The sequence below is a fragment of the Mus caroli genome, unplaced genomic scaffold, assembly GCF_978045245.1.
Source record: "Mus caroli unplaced genomic scaffold, Mus_caroli_1 scaffold_8, whole genome shotgun sequence".
NCBI lineage: Eukaryota > Metazoa > Chordata > Mammalia > Rodentia > Muridae > Mus > Mus caroli.
This window is the reverse complement of record NW_028227263.1, coordinates 106,282,355-106,296,661: the sequence shown is the minus strand read 5'-3', so window position 1 is coordinate 106,296,661 and position 14,307 is coordinate 106,282,355. Positions and strand designations below refer to the sequence as shown.

Below are 14,307 nucleotides of genomic sequence, written 5' to 3'. Positions count from 1 at the left end.
CTATCTAAGGCTCTCCTACCTCTAAACACTGCTACTGTAGGACAGAGTTTTGAGGCAATGTCACAGCAGGTATGAGAACAAGACAAAGCAGGGCAAAGAAGGAATATGTCTACGTTGGAGCAAAGGTTGAACCAGATCGAGCAGGAATTCCATGCCCACAGAGGAAGATCAGGTAGCTCATCAAAGGAGTGTCATTCTGGCTAGTGCCAAGAATCAATCTGAGAACTTGTAATTGGGATGCTGGAGGAAAATTCAGCCTTAGTCAATCACAGCCAGTACAAACTGGATATAGCACTGCTCCCCACAGTAACTTAGAAAACATCAACCTCACCATTTCCACTGTCTTCTTCCTCTCTACAACATTTCCAAAGTTCACCTTTCTTTGGGACAGAAAGCACTCTGCACCCTTCTCTGCCTCTGCTGAGCAACTCCATACAGCCTGCAGGAACTGTGTGCAACTTTTCCAGGGCCTCCACCCCAGATGTGAGTTCAGCATGGCTTCTACCATCAGCATCCAGTACTTCTCTCCAGCCGCTCATGGGTAATGCCTATCTTAACCCACATGCTGGCACAACCATGCTGACAGTGATAACAGAGCAGGGCCAGATTTCCACCTCGGCACCCTCCTATCCAGGTGCTCTCGAGTGGGATTGCACTGGAAGCACTCATGGGAGGGAAGATGCACTCCAGGAATTAAATATGACCCTCATTGACCAGGACACTACACTCTCCTCCTTGGCTGTGACAAACCAGTGTGATAAAATTTTAGATCCCAATGTCATAGTTCTTTTTTATCCAACACTGCCTGCCAACCTTGTCAGGTCATACCACCGCAGATGCCAAATCAAGGATACGGCTTGGCACCTTCCTACCAGGATAGCAGCCATTTCTATTACTATGAGCACAACAACCTGGGCCCTCTGATAGCTCAAGAATTTGGGCAGTGTTTGCAGTCCCATGGCTCTGTGTCCTTCCCTGGGAGTCAGACCTCTGTGCTCCAACCAGAGATGGTGATGGTGCTAAAGGAGATTCAGCCAAGGAATATCCAAATACCACTTTTTACCTCTGCCTTCTCCTATTCCACATCTGCTCAGTCCATGCCAGACAATGGTCTTCCCATTGAGTACAGATCCGGGAGGGAAGTTTTCAGATCAGCACTCCAAAGAAATTGACCTCTAGCTTTTAGTAGTGGACAGTACACACAGAGGGAGAATGAGTCTCCTGATAGGTTAAGTACAGCTCTAGTTTTCCACCACCACCTTTAGACTCTATCAAAAGAGATAATGCAAGGCCACAGTGAGTAGCATTCATCCTGTATTAAATGATATCCATGGAGTATACCATAGTCACACATGTAACTAACTATACAGAATAATCTGTCCTATCCACCAATACACTGCAATAGACTCCTTCCTGACCTATTATTGACCTTGTGTCTAGAAAACACTGAGGAAATGTTTTGGTAACACAGGATTTTCCATGAGTTGAAATCCTCCAGAGCAATGTAGCTCAGAATCTGTCCTGGAGGAAGAATTCCTCCCAGATTCTCAGCACCTGTCCTGGAATTTTCTGACACTTAAAACTGTAGAGAGTATGGCATAGTCTAGGTACCATTTCTAATTTGGCTAAGCCTGCTCATTTTTTATTTGTTTGTTTTGTTTTGTTTTTCTTTTGCTGTAGTACTGCAGAGGGAACCCATGTCTAAGAACATAAGATCATGTAGACATGTTCTCTACGACTGAGTCTCACCCAAGCCCAACAATTTCAAATTCTCATACCATTTTCCATTCCACTTATAACATTGTGAAACATGGGACTGTAGAAAATTGTTGGTTGTTTAAATGCTTGCCTTGCAGGAGTGCCTAAGTGGGTTTGCAACCTAAACCTACATAAAAAAGCAATATTCTGGGGTCATCTGAGTAATGACATTATTCACAGTGTCAGGTAAGTTTTTGAAATTATGGACCAGACAACCTACCTAGTAGCAAAGTTCCACGAACATGAGAGGCACTCTTCATAAAGACAAAGGGGAAGGAAAGTGAGGAGCACATGTCCATGTAATTTGGTAACTGACCTACTGAGGGTTTTCCTCCACAAACCACACAAACAGGAAGGAAAATAAAAATATCTGTGAAAGCATGACATGCAATGGTCTGCAGAAACAGAGCAGTCACCATTGGTCTGCCCACAGAGGTAGCATCCAAGCTCTTCATCAAGAGCTCATAGGAATGTCCTCCCACTGCTGCAGGGGCCAAATGCTGTGGTCTATGAAATGGGGTTGGGGGTGGGGAGCATCTCATTTACCCCAGGAACTGACTTCTTCCTTCACTCTTTTCCAGTGGTTCAAATGGAGACGTCCCTGGGATTGCCACCTTCAGGCCAGACACAATGTCAGCTGCAGAGTCCAGAACTCTGCAACACCTGTGTCCAGGTTTCCCAGATAAGGCCACCAGCTGTCAACAGGGAGAGGGCATTAATAGCCCCCATCCACAGTCCTTCAGAGTTCCTGGCCTTGCCTCCAGCTCCAAGCCTGGAACAACCAGAGGACGAAGCCATGCCTGAGATAAAAGAGGGCACAAAAAAACCAAGACACACAAATCCTGACTTTGGAACACCCTGAATTGCAGCAGCCTCTGCACTGCACTGACACTGAGAGCCCCAGGCAGAAGCCTGATTCTGATAATGCCCATTTGGGATGCATCAGTATGGGTCCAAAAGAGCTTGTGGGGCAAGAGAATGAGATTGGATCCAGCTTCGACTTTAAAGACATCACTAGATTTGAGGCAGACATTCAACTTCCCCAACTCCTAAACACCCTCACAGACATAGACCAAGGTCAGTCCTGTGAAAACTGGAGAGTCACCAGTGGCCCCTCTGACCAGGTGAGGAAGAACAAACATAAATCCTTTGAGTTGCTTGAGGGGGCTCCTCAGGCCAAAATCCAGGACCGGGACCTGGTGGAGGGAGAGGGGGCTGTGGGTGTTGCTGGGGCCAGTGACAGGGCTATTGACAACATGGCAAAGCACCCAGAAGGCAAAGCTCCCAAAGTGCCCTCCAGCAAGAACAGAAGAGCTAGAAAACAGGGGCAAGAAAGACCAAGTGGACCAGAGAACAAATCCAAGAAACCAGAGGAGCTTAAACAGTCAAGGAAGAGAGTCAAAGCAGAAAAGGATCCCACCATCCCCAAGAACAAGAGGAAGAGAAACCCACCTGAGCTCAGTCAAAACAGCTTCAAGAAGCCTCGAAACAACCTTGCAATGCACATGCTGGAGTCCGTGCAGGTCTTCCACCCACTGGGAAAGAAGAGTGAGAAGAAAACTGGCACCTCCTCCTTCAGAGGTCTGCAAACCTTCACCAGCAACAAAGATCCAGGTCAAGGCTCAGTTACCACAACAGTGTTAAACATGCCATGTGAGGGCCAGGGTCCTCCCAAAAGCCCAGGGAAGGTTCAGAGAGCACAGAGCAGTGTTGACAAAGATTGTGTATCTCCATCCCACTATGAGCTGCCCCCATCTGGGAAGGTCAAGTTAGTTCCTCCGCCTTTTCCAACTCTGGACAAGCCTCAATCGAGACCTGCTTCTAGAAAGCCCCTTTCCCTGGCTTTACGCAGGCCCACTACAGTTTACCCTGTGCAGCCTCACTCTCACTAAGCTCAACCTACCACACTCAGGCCAGCTCAACCACCTCCTGTGAGCACATCTTTGATAGCCTCTGCCAAGCCAGCTCCTCCAATTTCCTCCAGTGCCACTGGACCTAATGTAACCAACCCCAACCAGTCTAGTGCTGTGTCCCAGTTGGCCACCTCAAGGCCTGTACCCTACAGAGCATCATCTAACACATCATTCCAGAGAAAGCTTGTTTCTGCTGCCAGGAGCAAGGTACCATCGCCTCCCAAACCTCAAACCCAATATCTACTGCATGACTCCAGCCGCCAACCCATTCCATGGAAGAAAGTCGACATTCTGGGACCAGTTGTCTCACAACCCATCACAAAAGAGCAGAGGCCAGAGAGGGAGGCCATGAAGAGGCGAGCCCAACAAGAGTGTGAGAATGCTGTCCAGAACCCCTCTACTGGGAAACTGCAGATTTTCCTTCAGAGGGAGAGGGATATGGAAATTTCTCAATATTATGGCTATGCAATGTAAGAGCTCGCCAGATCATTGCAACAAAGGGCTTTTCGACATTTACATTACAGAGATATAATCACTGATACAGAGGTATAAAAGTAAAGAAAAATATATAAATATGTATATACATAAGAACATGTGCTGGAATATAGAAGACTAATTATATAGATAGATAGGAAAAAAACATACCCATATGAATTTTAATAGTTAGTAAAATTGCCATATAATATTAAGTTGGCTAGTTTATTCTGTTTCTCTTTTTTTTTGGCTTTAAGATAATTTTTTTTAATTTTTAATATTTTTATTACATATTTTCCTCAATTACATTTCCAATGCTATCCCAAAAGTCCCCCATAGCACCCCCCACTTCCCTACCCATTCATTCCCATTCTTTTGGCCCTGGCATTCCCCTATATTGGGGCATATAAAGTTTGCAAGTCCAATGGGCCTCTCCATTGATGGCCGACTAGGTCATCTTTCAATACATATGCAGCTAGAGACAAGAGCTCCAGGGTTCTGGTTAGTACATCATGTTGTTCCAACAATAGGGTTGCAGATCCCTTTAGCTCCTTGGGTACTTTCTCTAGCTTCTCCATTGGGAGCCCTGTGATACATCCAATAGCTGACTGTGAACATCCACTCCTGTGTTTGCTAGGCCCCGGCATCGTCTCACAAGAGACAGCTATATTTGGGTCCTTTCAGCAAAATCTTGCTAGTGTATGCAATGGTGTCAGCATTTAGAAGCTGCTTATGGGATGGATCCCTGGATACGGCAGTCTCTAAATGGTCCATCCTTTCATCACAGCTACGAACTTTGTCTCTGTAACTCCTTCCCTGGGTGTTTTGTTCCCAATTCTAAGAAGGTGCACAGTGTCCACACTTTGGTCTTCATTCTTCTTGAGTTTCATGTGTTTAGCAAATTGTATTTTATATCTTGGGTATCCTAAGTTTTGGGCTAATATCCACTTATCAGTGATTACATATTGTGTGAGTTCTTTTGTGATTGTGTTACTTCACTCAAGATGATGCCCTCCAGGTCCATCCATTTGGCTAGGAATTTCATAAATTCATTCTTTTTAATAGCTGAGTAGTACTCCATTATGTAAATGTACCATAATTTCTGTATCCATTCCTCTGTTGAGGGACATCTGGGTTTTTTCCAGCTTCTGGCTATTATAAATAAGGCTGCTATGAACATAGTGGAGCATGTGTCCTTCTTACCGGTTGGGACATCTTCTGGATATATGCCCAGGAGAGGTATTGCTGGATCCTCCGGTAGTACTATGTCCAATTTTCTGAGGAACCGCCAGACTGATTTCCAGAGTGGTTGTACAAGCTTGCAATTCCACCAACAATGGAGGAGTGTTCCTCTTTCTCCACATCCTCGCCAGCATCTGCTGTCACCTGAATTTTTGATCTTAGCCATTCTGACTGTTGTGAGATGGAATCTCATGGTTGTTTTGATTTGCATTTCCCTGATGATTAAGGATGTTGAACATTTTTTCAGGTGCTTCTCTGCCATTCGGTATTCCCCAGGTGAGAATTCTTTGTTCAGTTCTGAGCCCCATTTTTTAATGGGGTTATTTGACTTTCTGGAGTCCACCTTCTTGAGTTCTTTATATATATTGGATATTAGTCCCTTATCTGATTTAGGATAGGTAAAGATCCTTTCCCAATCTGTTGGTGGTTTTTTTTGTCTTATTGATGGTGTCTTTAGCCTTGCAGAAGCTTTGCAGTTTCATGAGGTCCCACTTGTTAATTCTCGATCTTACAGCACAAGCCATTACTGTTCTATTCAGGAATTTTTCCCCTGTGCCCATATCTTCAAGGCTTTTCCCCACTTTCTCCTCTATAAGTTTCAGTGTCTCTGGTTTTATGTGAAGTTCCTTGATCCACTTAGACTTGACCTTAGTACAAGAGATAGGAATGGATCGATTCGCATTCTTCTACAAGTTAACAACCAGTTGTGCAGGCACCATTTGTTGAAAATGCTGTCTTTCTTCCACTGGATGTTTTTAGCTCCCTTGTCAAAGATCAAGTGACCGTAGGTGTGTGGGTTCATTTCTGGGTCTTCAATTCTATTCCATTGGTCTATTTGTCTGTCACTATACCAGTACCATGCAGTTTTTATCACAATTGCTCTGTAGTAGAGCTTTAGGTCCGGCATGGTGATTCCACCAGAGGTTCTTTTATCCTTGAGAAGAGTTTTTGCTATCCTAGGTTTTTTCTTATTCCAGATGAATTTGCAGATTGCACTTTCTAATTCGTTGAAGAATTGATTTGGAATTTTGATGGGGATTGCATTGAATCTGTAGATTGCTTTTGGCAAGATAGCCATTTTTACAATGTTGATCCTGCCAATCCATGAGCATGGGAGATCTTTCCATCTTCTGAGATCTTCTATAATTTCTTTCTTCACAGACTTAAAGTTTTTATTATACAGATCTTTCACTCCCTTAGTTAGAGTCACGCCAAGATATTTTATATTATTTGTGACTATTGAGAAGGGTGTTGTTTCCCTAATTTCTTTCTCAGCCTGTTTATTCTTTGTGTAGAGAAAGGCCATTGATTTGTTTGAGTTAATTTTATATCCAGCTACTTCATCGAAGCTGTTTATCAGGCTTAGGAGTTCTCTGGTGGAATTTTTAGGGTCACTTATATATACTATCATATCATCTGCAAAAAGTGATATTTTGACTTCATCTTTTCCAATTTGTATCCCTTTGATCTCCATTTGTTGTCGATTTGCTCTGGCTAGGACTTCAAGTACAATGTTGAATAGGTATGGAGAAAGTGGACAGCCTTGTCTAGTCCCTGATTTTAGAGGGATTGCTTCAAGCTTCTCACCATTGACTTTGATGTTGGCTACTGGTTTGCTGTAGATTGCTTTTATCATGTTTAGGTATGGGCCTTGAATTCCTGATCTTTCCAAGACTTTTATCATGAATGGGTGTTGGATCTTGTCAAATGCTTTTTCCGCATCTAACGAGATGACCATGTGGTTTTTGTCTTTGAGTTTGTTTATATACTGGATTACGTTGATGGATTTCCGTATATTGAACCATCCCTGCATCCCTGGGATGAAACCTACTTGGTCAGGATGGATGATTGTTTCGATGTGTTCTTGGATTCGGTTAGCAAGAACTTTATTGAGGATTTTTGCATCAATATTCATAAGGGATATTGGTCTGAAGTTTTCTATCTTTGTTGGGTCTTTTTGTGGTTTAGGTATCAGAGTAATTGTGGCTTCATAGAATGAGTTGGGTAGAGTACCTTCTGTTTCTATTTTGTGGAATAGTTTGTGAAGAACTGGGATTAGATCTTCTTTGAAGGTCTGATAGAACTCTGCACTAAACCCATCTGGTCCTGGGCTTTTTTTAGTTGGGAGACTATTAATGACTGCTTCTATTTCTTTGGGGGATATAGGGCTGTTTAGATCATTAACCTGATCTTGATTCAACTTTGGTACCTGGTATCTGTCTAGGAACTTATCCATTTCATCCAGTTTCTCCAGTTTTGTTGAGTATAGCCTTTGGTAGAAGGATCTGATGGTGTTTTGGATGTTTTCAGGATCTGTTGTTATGTCTCCTTTTTCATTTCTGATTTTGTTAATTAGGATGCTTTCCCTGTGCCCTCTAGTGAGTCTGGCTAAAGATTTATCTATCTTGTTGATTTTCTCAAAGAACCAGCTCCTTGATTGGTTGATTCTTTGAATAGTTTTTCTTGTTTCCACTTGGTTGATTTCACCCCTGAGTTTGAATATTTCCTGCCGTCTACTCCTCTTGGGTGAATTTGCTTCCTTTTGTTCTAGTGCTTTTAGGTGTGTTGTCAAGCTGCTAATGTGTGCTCTCTCTAGTTTCCTTTTGGAGGCACTCAGAGCTATGAGTTTTCCTCTTAGAAATGCTTTCATTGCGTCCCATAAGTTTGGGTATGTTGTGGCTTCATTTTCATTGAACTCTAAAAAGTCCTTAATTTCTTTCTTTATTCCTTCCTTGACCAAGGTATCATTGAGAAGAGTGTTGTTCAGTTTCCACGTGAAGGTTGGCTTTCTATTATTTATTTTGTTATTGAAGATCAGCCTTAGTCCATGGTGATCTGATAGGATGCATGGGACAATTTCAATATTTTTATATCTGTTGAGGCCTGCTTTGTGAACAATTATGTGGTCAATTTTGGAGAAGGTACCATGAGGTGCTGAGAAGAAAGTATATCCTTTTGTTTTAGGATAGAATGTTCTCTAATATCTGCCAGATCCATTTGATTCATAATTTCTCTTAGTTTCTCTGTGTCCCTGTTTAGTTTCTGTTTCCATGATTTGTCCATTGGTGAAAGTGGTGTGTTGAAGTCTCCCACTATTATTGTATGAGGTGCAATGTGTGCTTTGAGATTTACTAAAGTTTCTTTAATGAATGTGGCTGCCTTTGTATTTGGAGCATAGATATTCAGGATTGATAGTTCCTCTTGGAGGATTTTACCTTTGATGAGTATGAAGTGTCCCTCCCTGTCTTTTTTAATGACTTTGGGTTGGAAGTCAATCTTATCAGATATTAGAATGGCTACTCCAGCTTGTTTCTTCATACCATTTGCTTGGAAAATTGTTTTCCAGCCTTTCATTCTGAGGTAGTGTCTATCTTTTTCTCTGAGATGAGTTTCCTGTAAGCAGCAAAATGTTGGGTCTTGTTTGTGTAGCCAGTTTGTTAGTCTATGTCTTTTTATCGGGGAGTTGAGTCCATTGATATTAAGAGATATTAAGGAAAAGTAATTGTTGTTTCCTGTTATTTTTGTTGTTAAAGTTGGCATTCTGTTCTTGTGGCTGTCTTCTTTTAGGTTTGTTGAGGGATTACCTTCTTGTTGTTTCTAGGGCGTGGTTCCTGTCCTTGTACTGTTTTTTTTCTGTTATTATCCTTTGAAGGGCTGGATTCGTGTAGAGATAATGTGTGAATTTGGTTTTGTCGTGGAATACTTTGGTTTCTCCATCTATTTTAATTGAGAGTTTGGCTGGGTATAGTAGCCTGGGCTGGAATTTGTGTTCTATTAGTGTCTGTATAACATCAGTCTAGGATCTTCTGGCTTTCATAGTCTCTGGTGAAAAATCTGGTGTAATTCTGATAGGCTTGCCTTTATATGTTACTTGGCCTTTTTCTCTTACTGCTTTTAGTATTCTATCTTTATTTAGAGCATTTGTTGCTCTGATTATTATGTGTCGGGAGGTATTTCTTTTCTGGTCCAGTCTATTTGGAGTTCTGTAGGCTTCTTGTATGTTCATGGGCATCTCTTTCTTTAGTTTTGGGAAGTTTTCTTCTATAATTTTGTTGAAGATGTTTGCTGGTCCTTTGAGTTGAAAATCTTCATTCTCATCCACTCCTATTATCCGTAGGTTTGGTCTTCTCATTGTGTCCTGTATTTCTTGGATGTTTTGAGTTAGGATCTTTTTGCATTTTACATTGTCCTTGATTGTTGTGCCGATGTTCTCTATGGAGTCTTCTGCACCTGAGATTCTCTCCTCCATCTCTTGTATTCTGTTGCTGATGCTCGTATCTATGGTTCCAGATTTCTTTCCTAGGGTTTCTATCTCCAGTGTTGCCTAATTTTGGGTTTTCTTTATTGTGTCTACTTCCCTTTTTAGGTCTAGTATGGTTTTGTTCATTTCCATCATCTGTTTGGATGTGTTTTCCTGTTTTTCATTAAGGACTTCTACCTGTTTGATTAGGTTATCCTGTTTTTCTTTAATGATTTGTAACTCTTTAGCAGTGTTCTCCTGCAATTCTTTAAGGGATTTTTGTGCTTCCTCTTTACTGTCTTTTACCTGTTTACCAGTGTTCCTTAGTATTTCTTTAAGTGTGTTATTAAAGTCCTTCTTGAAGTCCTCTACCATCATCAGGAGATATGCTTTTAGATCCGTGTCTAGCTTTTCTGGTGTGTTGGGGTGCCCTGGACTGGGCGAAGTGGGAGTGCTGGGTTCTGATGATGGTGAGTGGTCTTGGTTTCTGTTAGTAAGATTATTACGTTTACCTTTCGCCATCTGGTAATCTCTGGGGTTAGTTGTTGTCGTTGTCACTGTTTAAAGATTGGAGCAGAAGCTGTGTTCCACTCACCAGCAGTCTCAAAATCCTGTGGCAGGGGTCGTGGGTAGCTGGCGGTACCCCGGTGCTGGTTCAGCTGGAAGAGGCCTGTGGTCCTACTCAGGCTGGTTTTCTGCTTCCCTAACTAATGCAGTCTCAGGTCCAGCGCGCAATTGGATTGGAGCAGAAGCTGTGTTCCACTCTCTAGAAGTCTCAAAATCCTGTGGCGGGGGTCATGGGTAGCTGGTGGGTGTCAGCCGACCCTGTGCTCTAGCTACCCCGGTGCTGGTCCGGCCGGATGAGGCCTGTGGCCCTACTCAGGCGGGTTTCTGCTTCCCTAACTAATGCAGTCTCAGGTCCCGCGCGCAATTGGATTGGAGCAGAAGCTGTGTTCCACTCACCAGAAGTCTTAAGATCCTGTGGTGGGTGTTGTGGGTAGCTGGCGAGTGTCAGCCGACCCTGCGCCCTAGCTGCCCCGGTGCTTTTCTGACCGGAAGAGGCTTGTGGCCTTATGTAGGCCGGATTTCTCTCTCCCCAACCAGAGCAGTCTCAGGTCCCGCGTGATTGGACTGGAGCAGAAGCTGTGTTCCACTCACCAGCAGTCTCAAAATCCTGTGGCACGGGTCTTGGGTAGCTGGCGGGTGTCAGCCGACCCTGCACTCTAGCTACCCCGGTGCTGATCCGGCCGGATCTATTCTGTTTCTCTTAACTGTGATGATTTTGTTTTTGTTATATTCTATATGAACATAAATGTAAGAAATAGTTACTTAACATTAAATCAATTTATAAAAGTCTACAGTTGTGCTAAAATTATTTTCAAGCTTTTCATTCACTGGACATGGTATATCTTCAATTGCATACTGAATATTGAGCACACACTCTTTCCATTTCCATAAACCTGTGCACTTCTCACCTCTCAACACAGCTCATATTCATTCTTATACTACAGGGATTTTCTTCCAATTTTATGAATCATATACATGCAAGATTTCACTTATAGAAGTATGATCTAGGACACATACATGGAAGGAAATAGAATGTACTGAGCCTGGTTAAGGCATGATAGTCTCCACTAAATTGTTTTCCTGTCGACAACATAATTTCATTTTTATGAATAAATTTCCCATTGTGTTTACACATCATATTTCCTTTATACTCTTCTCTGTTGTTGACACTAAGGCTATTTCCCTAATGTAGCTGCTGTGGACTGTTGTAATAGCTGTTTTTGGTGTTAACCTGACTACATCTCTAATTAATTAAAACTCATTTTATTTGGTACAGCTGTGAGGGGTTTTCTTAATTAAAAGTTATTAACTCATTTGAAGTACACATACTGAACATTAATCTGGATCTTCCTTGGTGGGAAGATCTACCTTTAATTTGGCCAAACCTCCTTGTGTCAGTCTATATAGAGAATGTGGATTAGGAAGCTTTATGTTGTTTGCTTGCTTGTCCTTGCACTTGCTATCCAGTCCATTCCTCTACTGGCATTACAGCCTCATTCTTCAGGATTCCAGACAATGTATACTGAAGACCAGCTCAAATAGCCACATGGATTGAATAGCTACAGGACTGGTGTTAGACAGCCATTATTGTACTAGCAAGACCACAGCCTGCAAGTCATTCAGATAGATAGGTAGGTAGATAGATAGATAGATAGATAGATAGATAGATAGATAGATAGATTTATAGATAGATAGATAGATTCTCCATAGATATTCATTGTATCAATTTTGTTCCTCTAGGGAACTCTAACTAGATATTCTGGCTATGCAAAGTGAGAGCCATGTACAAGTGTGCTACAATCAACACTGACAGGCAAATATGTCTCTAATATAGTGAATTGAATTCCTTTTTTGTAAATACCCAGGGGTGGTATTACCTGGGCATATGTTAGATTCATTTTTAATTTTTTGAAGAGCCTCCCCTCCACTGTGTTTCTGTCGTGTAATAATTCTAGCAAACGCTCATGGACACTTTTTTTTTTTTTTTTGCTTTTTGTGACAGAGTTTCTCTGTACAGCCATGGCTGTTCTGGAACTCACTTTTTAGACCAGGCTGGCCTCGAACTCAGAAATCTGCCCGCCTCTGCCTCTTGAGTGCTTTGATTAAAGGCGTGCACCACCACGCCCGGCTTTCATGGACACTTTTAAAGGTCAATACAATGTCTGTACTTCTGGTCAGCAGCTCCATCAGGAACTTGTGGAAATCATGTAACCCTGAGTCTCACTACCTTTGGACAATTCTTCAAAGATTTTTCTTATTTTATGAATGTGAGTATGCTATCTGCATGTACATCTGCATGCCAGAGGAAGGTACCAAATTCTATTATAGATGGTTTTGAGCCTCCATGATTTTGCTGGGAATTGAACTCAGGACCTCTGGAAGATCATCCAGTGCTCTTAACCACTGAGCCATCTTTCTAGCCTGACTTTGGAGTTTTAAGCACAAAAACTATATCTTGAGCTGTCACATTTCAGTTTTCAGTAAGAGTTATCAAGAAGCAGAACTACAGAAGGAAAAGGCAAGGCTAATCCATTTAGGGCTTTTCCTGGATCCAGGAACTATGTCCTAGGTGTTTGACGGTTAAGCCTTTGTTGCCATTTTTGGCAGGTGTAGGGTCTACAAGCTGGATTCTAAGGTCAGCATGGTGTTTCCAGCATGGTCTCGGTTGTGCTAAGGTCTGGGCCTGTTACAACTCCTATACGCCATGTAAAAGTTTATATCCTTACCAGAGATACAGAAGATTTTTCTGCAAACTTGACAGTGTTTGTCAATTCTTGACTCAATTAGTGCCATTGATCACTTGTTCCTTAGCTGGTGGTAGTAATTGGGAAGGCTACATGACCTTCAGGAAACACAGCCTTCCTAGCACAATTGGATATTTAGAAGTGTCCTTTAAGGTTATAGTCTAGAAATGGTTCTGGCCTTTCTCTTTCCAGGTCAGCCAGGACATTAGAAGCCACTGCTATACACCACACTGCTATTAACTGTGCCATTCCACCATGCCTGCCCTGTTGTGTGTGATACACTACAGATCTCTGAACATGAGCGCAAACAAACCTCCCTCCTTGTTTCTGCCAGGTATTGTGTCACAGCAGCAAGAAAGAAACTAAAAGGCTGTAGAGAGTGTTCAGTGTATGCTGTCTAGTTTTGTGTCAACTTTAACTTTGAAACAAGCTAAAGATATCTGAGCCCAGGGAATCTCAACTGAGAAAATGCCTCCAGAAAATCAGGCTGAAAGAAAAACTTCAGGGCATTTTCTTAATAAGTCATTGAGATGGGAGGACCCATTCCATTCTACATGGTGCCATTCCTAGGCCGATGGACCTAGAGCACCTAAGAAAATTGGTTGAGTGTGGCTGGAAAGACGGCTCATTGGTTAAGAGCACTGGCTATTCTTCCAAAGGTCCTGAGTTCAATTCCCAGAAATCAAATGGTGGCTCACAACCATCTATAATGTGATCTGATTTCATTTTCTGATGTGCATTTTAAAAAGGCATTTACCAGGACCAGGAGGCCGGAGGCTGTGGGTTGAGGAGCAGGGCCAGGGGAGGGTATAGGGGGCTTTGAGGATAGCATTTGTAATGTAAATGAAGAAAATATCAAATAAAAAATAAAAAGGCATTCACATATATAAAATACATGCATAAATCGTTTTAAAAAATTAAGCTGATTATCCAGTGTACATCACTCATCCATGGCCTCTGCATCAGGTCCTGCCTCCAGATTGCTTCCCATTTTGAGTCCTTGCCTTGGCTTCCCTCAATGGACTGTGACTCAGGATATTTAAGAGTAATTAATAAACCTCTTTCTTCCCAGGTTGCTATTGGTCATGGTGTTCAATTAGTGACATAGACACCCTATGTAAAATAATTGGTGAATGTGCTTGCGGTCAGACCTGATGACAGTAACTGTGGCAGAGGCCAACAAACACACATAACTGTGAAAGTCATGAGAGAAAGTAACTAATTCAAATCATGCCCTGATTTTCAGAGACTCATTGTTTAATAACTGAAGCTTATTCTTGAATTTGTGTATGAAAATGTTCTTCAGTCTTCGATAAGACAGCTTGAAGACTTCCAGGCAGCAAACAAAAGAAACCTTCAGAAATGTAGC

General features: G+C 42.2%; 2 pseudogenes across 1 annotated transcript in view; both read left to right on the top strand.

The window, feature by feature from the left end:
- Positions 1–4,145, top strand: part of LOC110297489 (uncharacterized protein C2orf78 homolog) — an 85,591-nt pseudogene extending 81,446 nt beyond the window's left edge. Inside the window, exon 3 of the transcript XR_015047752.1 lies at positions 3,216–4,145. The product of XR_015047752.1 is annotated as an uncharacterized protein C2orf78 homolog (transcript). The remainder of the gene's footprint in view (positions 1–3,215) is intronic.
- Positions 58–2,620, top strand: LOC110289010 (uncharacterized protein C2orf78 homolog; annotated as a pseudogene).
- Positions 4,146–14,307: the final 10,162 nt, after the last annotated feature.